Source organism: Streptopelia decaocto (assembly GCF_964273445.1).
Source record: "Streptopelia decaocto genome assembly, chromosome: 7".
Classification (NCBI taxonomy): domain Eukaryota; kingdom Metazoa; phylum Chordata; class Aves; order Columbiformes; family Columbidae; genus Streptopelia; species Streptopelia decaocto.
In genome coordinates, this window is record NC_138661.1 from 448,193 (window position 1) to 469,213 (window position 21,021).

Genomic DNA, 21,021 nt, shown 5'->3' on the forward strand with positions numbered 1-21,021 from the left:
GTCAGTCTTTTAAACAGACCGAGAGCATTTTAATGTCTTTGAGACAAGGAAAACAGCACAAGGGGTGAGGAGGTGCAGCAGACTCACGATGGGCTCAGCCCGTGCGGGGGGGCCAGGGGGACCGTGGGGCTCGGGTTCTGCTCACCTGGCTCAGGTGTGACTCCTGCATCCAGCGCTGAGCGGGAGCCGCCCCGGGCAGCCCCGCCGGGATGTTGGGTGTTGGGTGCTCCTGTCCCGCGCCCGGGGCTCCCGCGCCCGGGGCTCCCGCGCCCGGGGCTCCCGCGCCCGGGGCTCCCGCGCCCGGGGCTCCCGCGCCCGGGGCTCCCGCCGGGCCGCTCTGCGGGAGCGGGGGCAGCGCTGGTGCCGGTGCCGGTTAATGAGCTGGCTGTGGACAATTAGCAGCTCGGAGCGGCGGCTCCGGTGTGTCTGGCCGCTGACTCCTGCGCTGCTGCCACCCCGCCCAGGGGAGCCGCAGCCTCCCCTCCCCTCCCCGGCAGCTCTGCTGTGTTCTGGTGGTGTAACCGGCCAAACGCGGGATTCACCGCACAGCCAGTGCCTGGTCCTTCTTTGGGAAAAGCTGTCTCTAATAACCAGCTGCCAGCAGATTGCAGTGTCCTCTGTCAACTGCACCGATACTTGTTGGGCCATTCTCAGGCACTGCTGGTTTTCTGCGTTCAGCTCTGTTCCTGTTTCACACTCAACGGGACAGAATCCACGTGTCTCTTGTCCCTCGATGTTTCACAGCCCCGGTTCACAATTCCCTTGCACGTTTTATTTAACCAACAAAACTTGTTTTCCTGAAAGGCTTTTGAATCTCTTTTTGAGGGGCTTTTTAAGATCAAATGAATCACTGTTGTCTCTATTTCTGCCAGTTTATTTGTAAAAATCACTAAGTGTAGCAACTGGTGTATTATCTCTACATGTGTTCTTTCCATTTTGTATCTGGTCCTTCTACAGCGCTGCAGAGGAGAAAATTCTCCATTTCCAGGAGCTTTGTGCAGCTTTCAGGGCACACAGCACAGCCCTGCTGGTTCGCAGCTCCCCGGGACGCGCTCCCCAGAGCATCTGCTTCACCTTCGCTCTGCACCTCCGTACATACAATAGCTGACACGCAGAGGCAAACACTGCCGAAAGCGGGGGGACGCCCTGTGTGGCTGTGCCACCACAAGCCGACATTGCGGATCCCACCTGCACTGACCCTTCTGCGCGGGTTCCTTTCGAAGCGCGCTGGTGGTGATACCGCCTTGCTTCAGGCTCTCTCTCCAGGGGCCGCAGAGTCCCTTTCTGCTCGCTGTCTGTCGTGTCCTGTGCCCTCCCTGTTCTAGTCACATCAGGTCTCCCAGAGCCAGGTCAATGACGATCTGACCAAAGCTCATGGTTAACCACCATCCCCGTGTGATTGATTGTTGCTGAGAATGGGCTGGGAGTTATATCTTTGTTGCTATCTTTATTTTATGTAGTTTGTGACTGATGCTTCTCCTGTGTCTAAGACACACTGGACCTTGCGTTAACATAGCTGCAGTGATTTGTACCATACATGTGGCGGCTGAACATTCTGCGTAGCATTGTCAGGTTTAGGTCAGAGTCCTCTCTGCCATGGCTGTTGAAATAACGTGGTAAGTCCCATCAGACCCTGGGATCCATGGAGTAACTTCTCTGAGCACCGTGTGGGCATGCAGCCACCCAAGAGCATCCTCCCGAATACCTTCCAGCTCCCAAATGCCTTTGCAAATATTTGGTTTTCTCTGCCAGTGTGATCTGCTAGTATCTGAATTTCATATCTAAAATGGTGAGTGCCACAGACGGTTTCATATGTTATCGTCCAGCCAGGTAAGCTGCAGGGCTTTTGCAGTGTTATCTTGTGTGCACGGCAAAGCCCAGGACTATCTCTGTTCAGTCCTGCCCTTTGTAACTACAGCTGTCAGGATAACCCCTTCTGAAAATGTCACCTTCTTTTCTTTACAGCTGCTTGGGACTTGTATCCGAAAGCTGCCGCGTTTGCTGCTGTCGCAGAGGGACCCCAGACAGGCAATAATCTCCAAACAGACTTTATTCCAACCAGAGCTGTTTAGCAGAGAACCAGCTAGAAACTGGGTTTATCCAAAATCCGTCAGCGCTCTGGCAGCATTTCCCAAGCGGCAGGTTCCGTGTGCCCGCTGGGATATTGTCCGTCCCAGCACACAGAACAATGACCCCCAGCCGCAGCCCTCACGCCCAGAGCAGCCGCTCTCACCAGCACCCAGCAGAAAGAATCCACGGCCGGGGGCCGAGGGCTCCTCGGTTCCCCCCCAGAAACAATCCCTCCCCACGGAGCAGGGAGGCTCCATCCCGGGAAGTCTCCTCCGCCGCTCCCTGAGCTCAGGGGGGCTCCGGTCACAGTCCCGCTGTCCCAGACCCTCCCAGGGGCTCCGGCCCCGTTTCCAGCCCGGCCGGGTCTGGCTGTGGCCATGACGAGCTGGGCCAGGAGCTGAGCTGGGCCTGGGCCCCCGGGCTGAGCACCCGGCTGTGACCGGACCGTCGGCACAAATCGGGGTGCAGAGCGAGGATGGTGCTGAGGAGCCACCAGCTGCTCTGTTGAAACCTCCAGGTCTCATGGCAGGACATTTTTCTTGTATTCCATTGGAATTTGACTCTGTTAAGTGTCGACTTACCAGTGTTTCACCTGTATTTGTAAAAGCTCCTTTTTGTATTGACCATATCTGGGTTACCCACTCACTGCTTAACTCAGTAAATTTGTCACTTGTTCCATGGAAGTCAAAACGCCTATATTTGTATGAAAATACTTTTATTTAGAACAAAATTGCAATTTATAGCTCAAACAGGCTTTCTGGATTCAAATTTAAATGTATGACTTCTTTCTAGGACTGCCTTCTGGGGACATTTCTATATTTTTCAGTGCATCTTCATGTTTTGAATACATAATTTACAACGAGATCCTTCTAGATGCTGTTTAACAGTTACGCCTCAGACTTTCAGAGGTAGCTGTAATAAAAACTCAGAGAGTGACCAATACTGCCAGAAACCCCGCAGAAGTGCAGGGGGTGCGCTCTTTGGTTTCTAACACAGATAACACTTTGGTTTCTCACCCGTCAGACTGGTACAAGGCGCAGGTACCACTGATTTTGCTTCTGAAGCTGATTTGCTCTCTGTGCTCAGAAGCATTTGTTCAAAGCAAGATAAAGATACCTATGACCAGCAATGGACCAGCTGTGGTCTTCGATGAAGCCCAACTGTGAACTGGCAGCTAAACGCGTGACAAAGAGGCCTCACTTGTAATTCAGAGAGGTGGCAGAGCTGAGGAGCAAGAGGTGCACCGTTTCTGAAAGCTTTTGCCCCAAACCAGATTTCCTGTGCTCCAGAGGGGCTGCGGTGCAGACAGTGGGAGCAGCGGCCCCCGTGCCCTCCCAAGGGCCGCAGGGTCTGCCCAGCAGTGCCTTGAGGGAAGTTCAGCCCTTTTTTCTCCTCCTAAGAGCATTACAACAGCTTGGAATTAGCATCCTGCACTCAGGTCTAACGCTGATTTGCATAAGAAGTTTAGAGAAAATTCAATAAATGCCATCACATCCTCAGAAAATCTTGTTGAGATTTAATTGGATTGAACAATAATTTTATCTGGTGTTCATTGTATTAAACGTTCCAGCAGCATATTCATCTTTAACTGAAGGAATTAATTTTGTGATTATTAGCATTTGGTTCTGCTGGAATCTCACTTTTCTGAATATATTACCTCTTCCATTCGTGTCTTTCGACATCCCTGTAAAAACTGTGTGCCGGATGGTTCCGGTTCTTGTCTGTTGTACCTACCAAGTTGTGTCTGACACCATGCTGGAAATGGATATGTTATTAACAAGGGTTAATTGCTGTGTTGGCGTTTCTCCTGTTCCGGGGGGGTTTCCGGCAGGGCCGGGGCTGCGCTGCACGGCCGCTCTGCCCGCCCCCGCCCCCGCCCCCGCGCGCGGGCTGACCGCCGTGTTCCCACTGCTGCTCCGTGGGCAGCGTTCCCGCGAGCCCGCCCCCACCCGCACATCCGCGCGTGTGCCCACCCCTGCACACCGGACCGGCCGGCGGGCAGGGCGCTCCCGGAGCTGCGGCGGGTGGACGAGAGCCAGAGAGGGGGGAGTCGGGCGGCGTGTCCCCGGACGGGTGGACGAGAGCCAGAGAGGGGGGAGTCGGGCGGCGTGTCCCCGGACGGGTGGACGAGAGCCAGAGAGGGGGGAGTCGGGCGGCGTGTCCCCGGACGGGTGGACGAGAGCCAGAGAGGGGCGAGTCGGGCGGCGTGTCCCCTCAGCACGGGCACCGGGAGCCGCGTGGAACCGGGACCTGCTGGGCCAGGGCAGCCCTTCCTGTCACCGCTCACCGAATGCAAGTTACGGCTGCCATGTTTTGCTTTTATTGTCATTATTGTCACATTGCACGTGAGGCAGAATTTGTCAAAAAATGTAATCTTGCTTGTTAATCAACTCATATCCAACCTCCTGGCAGGACCTCACCTAGCAAGAGATTACCTTTCAAGATTACAAACCCTTCACCTAATTCTGTTGTGACCATGGTAGTCTACAAGAGTTACTTACAGCTAAAAATATTTCAATATTATTAGCTAAATATTTTCTAGAATAATAACAATATTTAAATATTATTAAACAATATTCTAATAGCAAGCAATATTGTAAATATATTCACTGGTACTGTTAGTAATCTCAAATCTAAATGTGGATCTTTCCTTGATGTGCGAGTTTTACCATTTCCAGTTCCAGCAAAAGGAGCTGTAATGCTCGGGAAGCTCTTCACTCAGTGAGCACTGTTTTGTTGTTGTTTTGCTATTGTTTCCATCAAAACACTCACAGGTTCAATTACAGACGCTGATTCACAGTTGCATGTTGAATATAATGGTCCTGTGAACAAACAGCCCTCTGGCACTGGGGCACTTTCCGCAGTGCAAGTGAATCTCTATCCTGTAAATAATTATAATGTTTAACATCATGTAGTGTTCCAGCATGAAAACTCTCGATTGGTTTTGTCAGAAGTAAATGTCAGCCAATATTATATTTTTATGTTACATGATTTTCTTATCCGTATTTAGCAGAGAAATTATTTCTGAGGGCCGTGGTTCTTGCCAGCGATTTTCAGAGACAAAGACAGGCACCCTGTGAGACGGGAGCTATTTGTAGGGTGCGGAGACCAACGGGAGGCAGCTCCTGAGCAGAGCCATTGCAACATCCTCTCTGCCAAACTCGCGGTGAGCAGTATCAACATTTACACAGGAGGAGCAGATTGGGCACCAAACACGCAGCACGGCTGCCGCGGCTCCATTGCACGTGTTGTGCCCGCTGCCAGCCCGGCTCCCGGGTCCCACCGGGCCCCCAGCACCCAGGACTTCACCTCCTAATGTCCCCAACCTCTGCAGCCACGTGGGACGGGGACGGGGACCCGGGGCTCCCCAGCCGTCCCAGCCGCGCGAGCGAAGGTCTGGGTTTGGCTCGGCTGGCTGTGCCGGTGAGGATCCTCACAGCCCCGACCCCCACTGTTCAAAGCAGAGATTTACAGAAAATAAGAGGCCTCATGGGAACAGCTTAGAAAGTGTCATTTTTAATCTAGATTCCTTGTGTTATGACTGAATTCCAAAGTACATTGAAGAGTTTTTTGTGTGGAAGAGCCTGAGAATACCCACCTCCTTCTGCTGTCCCCCGCTCCGTGCTGCCCATGGGAGTCTGCGAAAAGTAAAAGGACAAAATGGTAGTCAGGTTTTTTTCCCTGAATTTACATTATTTGCTTCATTTTTTTCTTGTCTCCTGTACTAAATATTTTTTTTCTCCCTCTCCACCCGTTTTCCTTCCTTTTCCCCTACGTTTTCCTCTGTTAGTTCAGAGATGCTTCGTGATCCAGTCGGCACGGCTGCCAGCTGCTGCTCTTTGGTGCCTTTACCAGGTGTGCTGACCTGCGGCTCTGCAATCCAGGAGCTGCGGAGGAGGAGAGTAGTTAATTTGGTTGGAAGAGCCCCTCAAGATCACCGCATCCAACCATGTCCCAACTCTGTCCCTGAGAACCTCACATCCGTCTGTCCAACCGTGCAGGGATGGTGACTCCAGCACTGCCCTGCGCAGCCTGTTCCAATGCCCCACAGCCCTTTGGGGAAGAAATTGCTCCCCAGATCCCAGGTCCCCCTCCCCGGCACAGCCTGCTGGCTGGCTGGGGTGTGCGTACCTCAAAGCACAGGTCACTTCTTCAGAGGTGTGTGAAGTGAAAGACACATTTTCAATGCAGCTCAGTAAATGCACGGACTGCCTAAACAGCTACAAATTTAGCTGCACCAGCTCCTCTCCATCTGCTGCTCCTAGAAGCGCACAAACACCATGCCACCAGCCTTCAGTTATGATGGCTGGAGACGCCTCTCCTGCTCCTTTCCCTCCAGCTGTGCCTTCCTTTCCTATTATAAATTGCGTTACTCTTGCCAGAAGCTTTCAGCAGGCTTTTTGGCCTGTTTTGCTCTCCCTGCTGCCATCCCCGTGGGTCTCCCATGTTCCCGGCTCTGCCGCGGTGAGCAGCCCAGGCAGGGTGGCTTGGGCTGGTGACCCTGTGCCAGTCGTGGTGCAGGGAAGCTCCTGCCTGCACCGTGTAACCGTAACTGCACACATGTCCTTAGATAAACCGGCACTTTGGCACAGAGGGACGGGCTTTACTACACTGCGCTGGGTTGTACTGCACAATGGACCTTCTCTGGTACACCACACCAGTGCTGTTTCACCCTGTGATAAGCTGTTATTAAATAGAAGAAAGAGCCTAGGTGACAAGTTTTTTTTAGTTTTATACTTCTGATATCCAATGATGAGTTAAAATAGTACTCTTATGGAAATAAGGAACATACGTGTGTGAAAAATGAATACAAAATAACTTTGTTATTATCAGTGTTATTACAATGAATACTTAATTAACTCATCATAACAGCACACTTGCAGTAAAACGTTCTCACTGATTATAAAGTGCTAAATCTCCATTAAGTGATACAAATGACAAATGAACACCTACGGATATATATATGACAGCCACATCCATAAACAACGAATTAAATGTCTCTAATTTATAAAAAGGAACTCTTTCTTTGGAAAACTTTTTATTCTCTGTCATTTTAAAAATTTGCTGGTGCTGGTGCCAGTGCCCAGTGCTCAGCCGGTGCCGGTGCCGGTGCCATTGCCCAGTGCTCAGCTGGGGTTGGTGCCGGTGCCAGTGCCCAGTGCTCAGCCGGTCCCGGTGCCGGTGCCAGTGCCCAGTGCTCAGCTGGGGCCGGTGCCGGTGCCAGTACCGGTGCCAGTGCCAGTGCCAGTACCAGTGCTGGTGCCAGTACCAGTGCCGGTGCCAGTACCGGTGCCGGTGCCAGTACCAGTGCCGGTGCCGGTGCCAGTACCGGTGCCGGTGCCAGTACCGGTGCCAGTGCCAGTGCCAGTACCAGTGCTGGTGCCAGTACCGGTGCCGGTGCCAGTACCAGTGCCGGTGCCGGTGCCAGCGCCCATTGCGGCACAGAGGCCGCAGAGCCGGGACTGGCAGACCCCGGTGCTCGGGGCAGCCAGATCTCAGCCACCAACGAGCTGCTGAACCCACCTCTGCTTTATCCCACTGAAACAATTTATTTTCACTTGAGAACGGGCGCCTCCCTGGAAACAATCGTTACTTCGGCAGTGTCTGAAGAACAAGTCCCATAGCATATGCTCAGCCTGTCATGTTTGCATTTCTATATGAGTGCTGTATTTGCCCTATCAGCCGTACTGGTGGCTGTGGCAATGGGTTTATTAAGTGCTTTGTTCCATGGCAGAATTGTCACTGTTTTCATCCATTGTAACCTTTGTAATTTTACTTTAAATATAAATGCAAAATCATAGATCCTGACTATAGGGGTAGGAACCATACGGCAAAGTGAGCGCTGGGGAACAGCTGCTAGAAGTGAAGGTATTTAGGGACGCCCAGCTCCGCGCCGCAGCAGAGGGGTGAGCGGGGACCGGCTCACACCGCTGGCCCGGGCTCAGCTCGGTGGTGACAGAGCTCCCGGGACAGTCGCCGCCCGCAATAACCATCCCCAGCCGATGCCGTGTGCGCGGGGACTCCCAGAGGAGGGACGTGCGGGTTGTCAGCGGGAGCCGCTCTGGCTGCCTGACCTCCAGCGAACCTGCAGCTCTCTGGGCCTGGTCTGCGTTTCTAGATGTGAAAACGATGCCTCCGTCTCGGGGCCGGCACTCGCAGGTTTGATTTCATGGGCAGGCGGCTCCTGCTGCTCTCATTTTCTGCCCTACATTTTCTCACATGTGTAAGAACAGATCCATGAGAGCATTTGCTGATGACTGACTCTGTAATTTAGTCTGATTTCTCCCTGGGAAAAAAAACACTTTACAGATTAACAATCAAGTTAACAGCTTCTGTTGTGTGTATAGAAGTACATTACCCTTGTGGCAAACTTCAGTCCTATAGTTCTGTGGCTTCATAATTCTACGGTAATGTCTGTGCACTGACTTTGATGTGGACTCATTTAGATTTTTATGAAATTAAATTTCTTGTTCACGAGAGGAAAGCAAGCTCATTTCTCTCTATGGCAGATCAGAATGAAGGATCTGCATTTCTCTAGACCTGGTTGATGGAGCAGCCATCATTTTTCCAGCCTGATCAAGTTTTGTTACTGTTTGTACTTTGGGAGCAACCCCATGAACCCACTGCCCCAAACCGGCTGTGGGAGAAGCAGAATGTGGGGCAGTGGCTGGGGACGGGTGGCCACGGGAGGACATGGAGGCGGCAGCTCCTCGGGGTGGGCTGTGGGGCTGTGGACACCGCGGGCACAGCTCTGCGGGCGGCGCAGGGGGTCAGCAGGGTCAGCTGGGGACGCTGGCCTAGCACAAAGCCCGGCTTGTCTGCGCACCCTGCACGGCGGAGCGGCCATCCTGTGCAGAAATGCCTCTGAAGCTGCTCGTCCCGAGAAAACTGGCAGTGTTAAACCGTTCAGACACCTCCACGCATTGTGGTCCTTCTACTCTGAACCTAGCATCCCTGTTCTGCAGCAAAAAACGGGATGAGGGTGCACCTGAAAGTGCACAGGCAGCTTTTCTGCCTGCCACCAGCACCAAGGGACGTGTGACCTGGCTGACCCCCACGGAAAAGGACATTTACCACTAAGTGATATCTCCTTGCCATTCTAAATACTGCTGCTGTGAAGGAGGTTAATGAGAGGCTCTTTGCGGGGGGTCTCCCACCCTGTCCCTGCCCCCCATGCCCCTTGTGCACCCCCATCTGCCTGGGGAGCAGCACCCAGGGCGCAGCACCGTGCTCCCCAACAATGGGACAGGCCTGGCCACCCAGCAGAGACAGCCCTGTCCCCAGGGAGTGTGGCCGCCCACAGACCCCTGCAGGTCTGTCCTCTCTAACGCCAGCCGTCTGGAGCCCCGGGGTCCATTCTGCAGCATGTGTGCTCGGGGCAAGGCTCGGTGCTGCAGCGTTGAGTCACACAGCAAACCTCACTCGTTCAGGGTGAAGTATCCTGGAGTGCTTTTTGAAAGCTAAAGAATCTGATGGAAAGGCTTTTTAAGGCATTTTTAAAGCTGCTTTTTCTCATTTCCGTAGTGCTGACACATCTCCAGAAGGCTGTGTCGTGATGACTTAGTGTCTGTGCACATGCTGACAGACGCGGTGCTGTGTCATTTTCCAGAGATCCCAGGAACATCATTTACCTACAGCTCTCAAACCTGCCACCACCAAACCTGCCATCTGAGCTGTGGGTACCCCAGACCCTGCCGAACTGCTCCTCAGTTCCTGCTGCTGTGCTTGTTTACAAGTGGGTCCTCTGCAATGCAATGTGGAAGGTCTGGGCTTATCCCTGAGGATAAAATCAGATTCATGTATCCCTGTCCATGCAAATATTGTGACAGCTGTGAAGAGAATGAAAGGCAAAGGCAATAGGACTGCAGACAGCATATTTTTAAGAAACAAACTGATCTCTTGGTGGAGATATGTGCATGGGTACCCACACACACGTGTTGAAAGGCACACACTTGCCATTCCCAATTTGCCAGTGGCTTTTTGAAGAGGCTCCTATGGTTCTGGTGCCCATGAGGAGCCTTTCCTCGTCTTTCCCCATACCCAGGCACTGCCAGGCTACCTCCTGCCCATGTCCCCCCATTTTGGACAAGCAGGGTGCTGCCTGCTTGCCCCCAAATACTGTCCTGTCCCCCAGTCACATGTCCTGAGAGCTACCAGGGCGAGGAGCTGCACAGGAGGGCCCTGCAGCCAGCCCTGCAGCCAGCCCTGCTCAGCAGCCAGTCCTGCAGCCAGCCCTGCTCAGCAGCCAGTCCTGCAGCCAGCCCTGCAGCCAGCCCTGCAACCAGCCCTGCAGCTAGCCCTGCTCAGCAGCCAGCCCTGCAACCAGCCCTGCAGCTAGCCCTGCTCAGCAGCCAGCCCTGCAGCCAGCCCTGCAGCCAGCCCTGCTCAGCAGCCAGCCCTGCAGCCAGCCCTGCAGCCAGCCCTGCTCAGCAGCCAGCCCTGCAGCCAGCCCTGCAGCCAGCCCTGCTCAGCAGCCAGCCCTGCAGCCAGCCCTGCAGCCAGCCCTGCTCAGCAGCCAGCCCTGCAGCCAGCCCTGCAGCCAGCCCTGCAGCTAGCCCTGCTCAGCAGCCAGCCCTGCAGCCAGCCCTGCTCAGCAGCCAGCCCTGCAGCCAGCCCTGCTCAGCAGCCAGCCCTGCTCAGCAGCCAGCCCTGCAGCCAGCCCTGCTCGGCTTTTTTGAGCCCTGTCAGGGTTGGCAGAGGTTCTGTACATCTGTACCCGTGCACCACCCCTGGGGCCAGGTGATGGTATCTCCCACCCGCTGGCTCTGAACTTGAACTTGGCCTGAAACCACAGCTGTCCCTGGTGCTGGCCCATGAGCGCGGCAGCGAGGGACAGCCATGGAAAGAGGGCTGGAGGGGGCACGTCTGACCCTGAGCTGCTCCGGTTTGCTTCTGGGAGGATCAGTTGTTGCTGTTTCCTTTTGATTCCCCCTCTTCACATCGGTGATCCTCAGGTAAATAGAAGTGCCACCACTGACATGACAGAAGTGATCCCAGCTGCTCGGGCTGCTGGGTGAGCGATCACCCTGCTGAGGACCCCCGGGGAGCACAGCACCATGGGCACACCTGCTCTGCTCGGCCTCCCCCGCCGTGCTGAAGGCAGCAACGTTGCTTCCACTTTGTTGCACGCTATTTCTAGGAATACAGCTTTTTAAATTTTAAAGAAGAGAAATGCCTTCAGCTATTACAGTTTGCCATGATGGTGTGTTTATGTTATTTCACCAAGCAACCCAAAGTTGTAAATCTAGATTTTCTCCTCACTTGGTGGGTTTTGAAGCACAACGAGAGGCATTGTTTGGAAGTCGGGCTCGGCGGTACCTTCACCTGGAGGAAGAAGGGTTCACCGTGCAGAAGCATCACTCGAGCTGTCCACACACACCTCTAGGAGCTGTACTGGTGGCTCTGGGAGGGCTTGGTGCCCCCTCCCCACCTTCACTGTCCCGGTGTGGGAGCCCCTTGGGCAGGGATGCTGGTCCCTGCCACCCCTGTCTGTGACTGTGACAAAGGTCCCAGCTGTCCCCGCAGCTCCTGCCCTGCCGTGGGTGCTGGAACAGGGGGGCTCAGCTGAAAGCTCTGCACCCCCACGGGTGGGCGGGGGGTCTGTTCCCTCCAGAGGGACCTGCTGAGGTGGCCACTGAGCCCGGCTCCATGCACAGAGCTGGCGTCGTGTCCCCTGGCACAACAGCCCTCTCCTCATTCTCCTCCTCCTCCTCCTCGAGGGCCCTCGTTGCCCCTCACTCTCAGCATGACACTCGGGCTCTGCAGCTCTGACATGGAAATGTTCACATTTTCCCATCCATTTGTACGGCAACCCAGACCCCAGCACTTCCAGAGCAGCTGTGCGGCTGAAATCAGTCAGCAGAGGCAGAGGGCACAGGCGGCGTGCGGGGAGAGGGGCTCGTGCTGCAGAGCTGGTGGGGAGCAACGTCCAGAAACAAGACTCTTGGAAAGAGGAAAGTGTGAAAGTGAATGAGGAAACTTGTTTTGGAGACCTGGTTTTTATGCTTGTGCTTTTCTTTTTTTTTCCAGAATTCCTAGGATGTAGAGAGGTGAGAAATAAGAAAAAAAAAGTGACTGAATAAAAATATGAACGTAATCAAGACCTTACTATAAAAAAAAATGCCTACTGTATTCCTGAGCTGTCTTCTACTCCTTATGAAATGCATCACAGTAATGATAAATATGTTGTAAAATACCTGACAACTCCATTAGGTTATAAATATATGGTAGCTGTCAATAATTCTCTATGTGCTATGCCAAGATAACATAGTAAATAACTTGCATTAGTATAGTGTTCATGCAGTTGCTGAAACTCTTCAAATATACGAAAAATGAAAGTAAAAGTATTAAGTGAAGAGGAGAAGTCATTCCAGATTAAAGTATATCATGATAAAAAGAAACAAGCTTTCAGTAAAAATGCTTCACAAAACCAGAGGACAAGCGTGTGCACGTGTGAAAGACGTAGAAGGAGCTGGAGAAGCAAGCCTAGATACCTGTGTTCAGTCTTATCCCCCAGGACTTGGGGCAGAGGAGGGGGTGGGTTCCGGAGGCGGCCGCGCTGGCACCGCAGGGTGTTTGCTGCAGGGACACCTGTGCAGTCAGTGACAGATGGTGACCCCTCTGCGGTCAGTGACAGACGGGTGACCCCTCTGCGGTCAGCGACAGATGGTGACCCCCCTGTCCAGCAGATCTCTGCGGTCAGTGACAGACAGTGACCCTGTCCAGCAGATCTCTGCAGTCAGTGACAGACAGTGACCCCTGTCCAGCAGATCTCTGCGGTCAGTGACAGACAGTGACCCTGTCCAGCAGATCTCTGCAGTCAGTGACAGACAGTGACCCCTGTCCAGCAGATCTCTGCGGTCAGTGACAGACAGTGACCCCTGTCCAGCAGATCTCTGCGGTCAGTGACAGACAGTGACCCCTGTCCAGCAGATCTCTGCGGTCAGTGACAGACAGTGACCCCTGTCCAGCAGATCTCTGCAGTCAGTGACAGACAGTGACCCCTGTCCAGCAGATCTCTGCAGTCAGTGACAGACAGTGACCCCCCTGTCCAGCAGATCTCTGCGGTCAGTGACAGACGGTGACCCCTGTCCAGCAGATCTCTGCAGTCAGTGACAGACAGTGACCCCTGTCCAGCAGATCTCTGCGGTCAGTGACAGACAGTGACCCCTGTCCAGCAGATCTCTGCGGTCAGTGACAGACAGTGACCCCTGTCCAGCAGATCTCTGCGGTCAGTGACAGACAGTGACCCCCCTGTCCAGCAGATCTCTGCGGTCAGTGACAGACAGTGACCCCTGTCCAGCAGATCTCTGCGGTCAGTGACAGACAGTGACCCCTGTCCAGCAGATCTCTGCAGTCAGTGACAGACAGTGACCCCTGTCCAGCAGATCTCTGCGGTCAGTGACAGACAGTGACCCCTGTCCAGCAGATCTCTGCGGTCAGTGACAGACAGTGACCCCCCTGTCCAGCAGATCTCTGCGGTCAGTGACAGACGGTGACCCCCCTGTCCAGCAGATCTCTGCGGTCAGTGACAGACAGTGACCCCCCTGTCCAGCAGATCTCTGCGGTCAGTGACAGACAGTGACCCCTGTCCAGCAGATCTCTGCGGTCAGTGACAGACAGTGACCCCCCTGTCCAGCAGATCTCTGCGGTCAGTGACAGACAGTGACCCCTGTCCAGCAGATCTCTGCAGTCAGTGACAGACGGTGACCCCTGTCCAGCAGATCTCTGCAGTCAGTGACAGACAGTGACCCCCCTGTCCAGCAGATCTCTGCGGTCAGTGACAGACAGTGACCCCCCTGTCCAGCAGATCTCTGCAGTCAGTGACAGACGGTGACCGCCTGTCCCGACCCATGCGGGCAGGATGGGGCTCGGCTGTGCGGCACAGGGACCCACATGCAGGCACAGGACCGAACCCACCAGTGCCCGGGGCTTATTCCTGCCGGGAGCATGGATTATTAAACCTCAGCCAGTATTCACTGCGGTCCCTTCCTTTCATCAACTCTCTTCTCCAATATTGTATTTCATATTCTTTTGGGGAAATAGTGCACTATTTAATAAGAAGAAGAGGTTGCTTTGGTACACCTGAGCATTGATGATTGACTCTCAGGCTTTTTTAATAATTCAGCTGCAAGGTAGGCCCTGTATATCCAAAATACACCCAAAGAGTTCCCTGGAGAAGAAAACCGAGATTGAAAATTTTCCTGCTGGCTGCCAGGGCCTGAGGCACCCCAGGCAGAGAGAACACCCACCTGTCCCAAAAGAGCTGGTTCTGCCTGGGACTCCGCTCATTTACTGACCCAGAGCTAAACCGGGAACGAACTGAAGCGAGAGAGCAACAACCACCAACACATGGGCTGCAAGGGAGAGCAGAAGAGAGATCTGAAGGAAGGACAGCTCTGCGCAGAGTGCAGACAGCTCTGTTTGCAGACCATGCCCACCACGCTGTACTCGAACCAGAGCCGGCAGATTTCCTCCAGGGACTTGTTTCTAAGCTGAGTTTAGCTTAGGCATGTGAAACCTTAGCAAGCCCACGTTAGCAGGAGAAACCAATAATTCTTGCCCATGTTCTGTCCTTGCTGACTTGTGGGTTGATTGCAGCTGGACTAATCCTGACACAGAGCAAGGCTCTGCTGACGTCCCCCAGCGACACTTGTCACGAGGAGCTGCCCAGGGGGCAGCTGGACACAAAAGGCACGGCTGGCAAATGGACCTTTCTCATTAGCAAACCCTTCCTTGGCCGTTGGGCCAGCAGCATCTCTTGAACGTCGCTCCAGCAGCAGGAGATGAGGATCCTCCACAACCCCGGCCGGGTTTTGAACGGTGCCTGCAGCTCCGCTGCCGCTCGCCCTCCTGTCTGCGGACGGGCTGTGCTGCCTGCGTGACTGTTTTAAAACGGGTTTTCAAGATTCTTCTATAAAAATACAAGATTTCTGCTGACTTGTGCGACTTTGCATTCATGTATTTACATGGATTTCATAACCAAGGCACTCATCAGGGCTGCAAGCGAGAAAAAAGCAAAGGAAAAGGGTGACATACAGGCCAGGGTCCTGCTTATCCCATCAAGTACATGGCAGCAATCTTCATCGTGGCTTCGGGCAGCTAACACATCCTGGTAGCCGAGGGGATAAGCAATCTGCAGGCAGCACATGAAGAAAATAAGGATGGATGTTTCAAGAACCCAAGGGAGTGGATACATCCTGGAGGATTAGGGGAAAATGATTGTTTTATCTTTTCTGACATTAGCAGCACAAGCCTACACACATGCACCAAATCCATTAGCCAGCTGGAATTTATTTCTCATCCTTGTTTTTCCACAGGTTTTGAGTTTCTTCCCATGTTCTGTTAAGTCTCTGGTAAAATCTCCCTCAAGTTCAGCAATAAATAAGACCCCTTATGAATTACATACCTCTGATGTATCCTCGGGGAAATGAAACGTTAGTGGATACCACATTGTGTTGGAGCGGCCCGGAGGTCTGAGAATCGCTCACTCCATCACCATTGCAGCTGCCAAAATGCAGCCAGTTATCAGCACCAGAGTATGCACATCACCCAGAAAAACCCTTTTTATTGTGATATTTTAAACATCAGTTTGGTACACTGTTTCTAGCTATGGAGAAAGAACAAGGTTATAGCAAACCTAAACTATAGTTATCTGCAGCAAAGAATCATATAGTTTGCAATCATTAAAATGTTAATTTTAATGTTAATGGTAAATATTGACTTTGTGCTCAGGGCGTTTATAGGGATGACAGCCTCAAAGTGCCCTTTATCATCCATACATTCTGGGAGTTAGCTGTATGGTTCGGTGCCAGATACACAGCCCATTCCATGGCCATTTGTACGTTTTCTTCTGTTTGCCAATAAACAGAGGTTGGTCATGGCCCCTTTAAAGGCTGAGATTTGCTGGAGGGAAGTGTCTGGAAGGTGACAGCACTGGAGAACCCTGCGGAGGGAGGGAGTTGTGGAGGAGCCCGCGCCGGGGCTCCCAAGGGATTCCCTGCCCCTGTGTGCTGATCCCTGCCCTCATCCCCACCGAGTCCTGGATCTGCGCCTTCCTCTGCGGGCTCTAGACATAAACCCAGATAAAAAGGGCCAACACGGGTGCTTGGACAGCTTTTCCATTTTGCTCACCCCTGCCCCGTTAGGCTTCGTCTAGGACTGACTGTTTTGGGTCTGTTGTCCTACCTTCAGTAGAGCACGCAGAACTCCCTTGTGGAACGGCCTTAAATCGAAGCGCTATTGGGAAGAGTCGAGCTGGCCAGCGAAGGAGCCCGGGCTGGAGGAGACGGAAACAGCTGCACGCAGCAAGTGAGAACGGGGGGGCTGGTGGAGCAGAACGCAAAACTGCACTGGGGGAACATAGAATAAAGCAATCAACAGATGTTACTGGAAAAAATCCACATCCAAATGAGTTATCAAGCATAAAAAGGAATTATTCGGTATTCCACAAGAACATTTTACTGTGATATAACCACAGTTCTGCCATAACAATGTTTCTGCAAAACAATGTAGACAAAGCAGAAGTATTTTCTACATTTCTGCTGGTTTGAGGAATATGCAGAGGAGATGTAATCATGGGTTAGAGAGAAATAGACATTCCTTCTGTCATCAGTGGCTGGGAGATGGAGTTTCATAACAGCAATGAGGTTAAAAACAAATAGTTTGTGTATGAGCACCAGAAGAACTGCTCAGAGTGTTCCCTGATCTGTTGTTTGCTTTATCAAACTGACATTTGGAGAGTCCTGAGAAGACGTGAAAATAACCCCAACATGTGCAACCAAAGCAGACAGCACTGGGTCGGTATGGAGGCCGGGGCTGAGCTGGGACAAGGTGGGCCAGCATTTAAACCCAGCCTTGTTCCCAGGCTGGCTTGGGCAGTGGGAACAGCCGCTCCAGCTCCCCCGGACAGTGCGGCCCCCGTCCCTGAACCCGTGGGGGGGTCTGTCCTCAGGACAGACCTGTGCCAGGTGCAGCAGCTGAGCCACCCTGTGGGGTGACAGGGTGCAAGTGACAGGTGACAGGGTGCAGGGGACAGGGTGCAGGTGACAGGTGACACAGTACAGGTGACAGGGTGCAGGTGATGGGTGACAGGGTGCAGGTGACAGGGTGCCGGTGACAGGGTACAGGTGACAGGGTGCAGGTGACAGGGTGCTGGTGACAGGTGACAGGGTGCCAGTGACAGGGTGCAGGTGACGGGTGACAGGGTGCAGGTGACAGGGTGCAGGTGCCCGGGGCAGCACAGGCACCGGCACCCCCCTGGAGCCCACATCTGCAGAACAGCGCTGGGCTCCCGGACACACTGCCCGCCTGGGTCCCCACGTTCCCGGACACGCTGCCCGCCCGGGTCCCCACGTTCCCGGACACGCTGCCCGCCCGGGTCCCCAGGCTCCCCGCGGCTGCTGGACACCGCGTGTCCCCGGCTGTGCGTTGCAGCTGCTCGCTGAAGCACCCGACCCCCGAGGGTGCAGGGAGCATCGTGCAGGCCCCGTGGTGTGCAGTGCATTTTGCTACATTTCAGAATTTTGCCTCAAGTTTTTCCTCCACGTAGCTGGTTTGATGATTTCCTGTGCTATTTGTACAGACAACCGCACACGCATTTCTTCTGCAACCCCCACTAAGTCCCTCTTTTCTTCCTCATCCTTCTGACAGCTTTGCACACTTCTGCTTTTGCTCTGTGATTCTGAGCATCTCTTTGAACTTGTTTTTTATCAAAGTCCTGCAGGAGCCCGGTTCCTGCTGACGCATTGAGCCGAGTTCAGTGCTCACAGCTTGGTGAATTCTGGGGAGCGCACGGGTTCCCCCGTTGCTGGGTCTGTATGGAAACCTCGTGCCAGCTGACGCTTCCAGTGACTTATCAGATGTTTCTTCTTACATGGAAGTGGCAAACTCTCTCTGTGCTTCCTGCAGGTTTGTAGCTGAGGTGTCAAAAGGCATTAGTTGTAATCAAAGCCCCTGTAGTATTTTCAAATATCTAAGGATATTGTTGATAACATTATCAAGAAGCTGCCGTTGAACATGTGCTTTCTGGTGTTCTGCTGGGGGATTCTAAGAGCAAAGAGGTGTGGGGTTTTGTTTGTTTGGTTTGGGTTTTTGTTTGTTTCTTTTTTTGTTTGTTTTTGTTTTGCTTTGTTTTGTTTTAATTCAGGACAAGTGAATCAAGTGAGGGCACAATTCTTTGGTTACCCATGACAGGACGAACAAACAACCTCTGCAAGCGGCAAAGTGTCAGCTCAGCTGTGGGGTGGGCGGCTGTGCTGGCAAGCAGGATTCCACCCGAAGCTCAGGGGTTGTAGAGCCCTTATGAAAGAAAGGGGTAAATCCAATTATCAAGATAAATCAGAATACAGACCACATTTCCCTGCGTTTCTCTAGCACGAGTTTGCTCTGACCGAATTCTCGTGTTCCCCACATCACCCCTGGGGTCTCTGCAGGACTGAGTTTTGGATGTGACCATAACTGACTGTCCTGCGCTGTCTCAGCGCTGCCCAGCACACTGGGCTCGTTCCTCTTCCCGGGGCTCTGCTGCCCCAGCGTCCCCAGTGCAGCACCTCCTGACCTGCCCCGGGTTTAGGTGACACCCTCTGTAACTTGGGCACCTCTTTTGTTCCTGGGGTTCACAACACACAGAGCACAGCTCTCCTCCTGCCCCACACACGTGGGGGGCAAGCTCACAGCTCACCCACGGTCCTGCCAGAGACTGATGCTCTGGGCAAGCCTTAATCCGTGAGTCCCCAGGCCCTGGGGCTGGTCCCTGGAGGACACAAGTCATTGCAGTCGCCAGGCTCCATCCGGGCAGATGGGTGGTACCGAGTCCTGTCCCGCAGCAAGGCCGCAGACACCCGTGTGCGCTGTCCGTCCTGGCAGCCCGGCACTGGGGCAGGTCCTGCTGGGGCTCCGGGGAGCGGGACGGGCTGGTCCAGCCTGCCCAGCGGCCTGGGGCAGGAGCTGTGCCGTGGGGGGGTCCCCACAGCCCGACAGCCCCGGGCAGCCACAGCCGTCCTGCCTGCTCCTGCGGCCAGGACAGGCGAGTGGGACATGGGCACGGGAACGGCTCTTTGGAGTCACGTCGTCAGTCCTGGTCCTATGCTGACAGCTTCGTGTCTGAAAAGCAATTTTAGTTTCCATCAAAAAGAAGAGAATAACAAGTTTAACATTTGGAAAACTCATTACTGGAAACTTTATTAAACTTGAGGCTAACAAGCTTGATTTACTGCTTGAAAGAGCAATTTTTTTTTTGTTAAAAAATGTAAATACAAAAAAAAATTTATAGCGTCTAAACCAATTATGGTAGTGAAATGTGGCATTAGATATTCTACGTCCTCTTCATTTTACCCTGTGTTTCTTCTTTTCCACATATCAGTGCATCTAACTAAGTGCAATATCATTACCACAGAGCATTTAGTAAAGATGCTGTGTGGGGATTGAATTAAGCACGCTCTGGGATGCTTTCTTCCTCAGATGACAACAGCTGTCTGTTTTCCCTACACCCCAACATTTCTGATGACTGACATTTTGGGGTGGAGAGGAAGCCAGCAAAGAAAGATACAGTTGATAACACTCTGAGTCTGATGGACAAAATGGCCAGTCCTTCACCCTCGTTTGGTGGTCAGCCTGGAGACAGGGTCCTTGCCCACCACGTCCCCCCACGGCACCCATCCACGCCTGGCCCTGTGCGCCGTGCCAGGAGCGCTGTGCTCTGCACTGTGACACCGAGCAATGGTAACGTGCTCCGCAACACAGGAAAACATGCAAACGTAGGCATGATGCTGGCTTGTCTTTTGGACTGCTAGAGAGCAAGCACACAGACCTGGGCGCCCAGCTGGTCATTCACATAGGCAGGGCGTGTAAGTTATTGGATTTTTTTCCTCCTCTAAACGCACATAGAACTATTACAGCTGCAAAAATTCAATCTATGTTCTAGAAAAGCCAAGGCCAAATGTGCTTAAATGTAGGTGTTTTAATGATGCATTCTTCAGAGGTCCCTGTTTTTCCAGAGACTGACTCTTACCGGCTTGCTCTGAAGGCACTGGGGGAGCTGGAGTCACAGCCCCGCAGCCCCGGCAGACGCTGTGTTTTGGCAGCAGCACAGGTTGCATGCCAAGCAGCTCCAGGTGGGACTTCCAGTGCTCCCATCAGCACACACTGGTCTCTGCTGGTCTGCACGGGGGAGCCAGCAGCCCCAGCAGAAAGGATGCTGCTCCTCCATGTTCGAGTCCATTTACTCAAAAGAAGACTCTGGGTCCCGAGCATCCAGCTGAGGCTTCCAGTGGGAGAAGCTCTGGTGGGACCACTCTGGGGTCCCACTGGGTGGGCAGGTTCTGGCTGCTGTGCCAGAGAGGGATGTCCAGCTCCTGCCACCTTGGTGGGTTGTCAAGAGCCTGGTGGCAGCAACCAGAAAGAGGCTCCAAGGGAGGGCTGTGGGCCTGGGGCCCCCGAGACAAGCAGGGTACCCTGCTGGGTGCAGAGCAGCCTGACACCCTCGTGGAGCCACCCAGGAGTGGGGGGAGGAGGCACATCAACCTGAATCCCCATCCTACAGCAGAGAACATCTCTAGGTCCTCCCAACCACAGGAACCTCAGAATTCTATTCTGCAGAACAGAAACAAAGTTCATCATCCAAGCAGTGATAACCAGCACCTGGATCCAAGGGTGTGAGCGGAGCCACTTGCCTCTGTGCCCCGGGAAAGCTCTGCCCAGGACCAGCACCCTTGGGGTGCTCATCCCAGGGTGTGGGTGCCCAGCACAGGACCGGGTGCCCAGCACAGGACCTGCTGCCCAGCACAGGACCTGCTGCCCGTCAGACTCCTCCAACGCTCAAGGAGACCCACAGTGACTGTGCTCCTTTGGTCGCTCCCTTCCACGGGTTCAGTGGGTCTGCAGGAGTTTTCTGTTGTCTCTGCTGTTTTGTGGCAGGGGTTGGGTTGCGGTTCCTGCTGATGGTCCCAGCAT

The 21,021-nt window shown here is 53.5% G+C and overlaps 1 long non-coding RNA gene across 1 annotated transcript; it reads right to left on the bottom strand.

Moving 5' to 3' along the window:
- Positions 1 to 15,060: 15,060 nt before the first annotated feature.
- Positions 15,061 to 16,371, bottom strand: LOC309442850. The gene is made up of 3 exons (XR_014184701.1): positions 16,258 to 16,371; positions 15,479 to 15,576; positions 15,061 to 15,269 (listed from the first exon to the last, which is right to left on the bottom strand). It is a non-coding gene; the product is annotated as an uncharacterized lncRNA (long non-coding RNA).
- Positions 16,372 to 21,021: the final 4,650 nt, after the last annotated feature.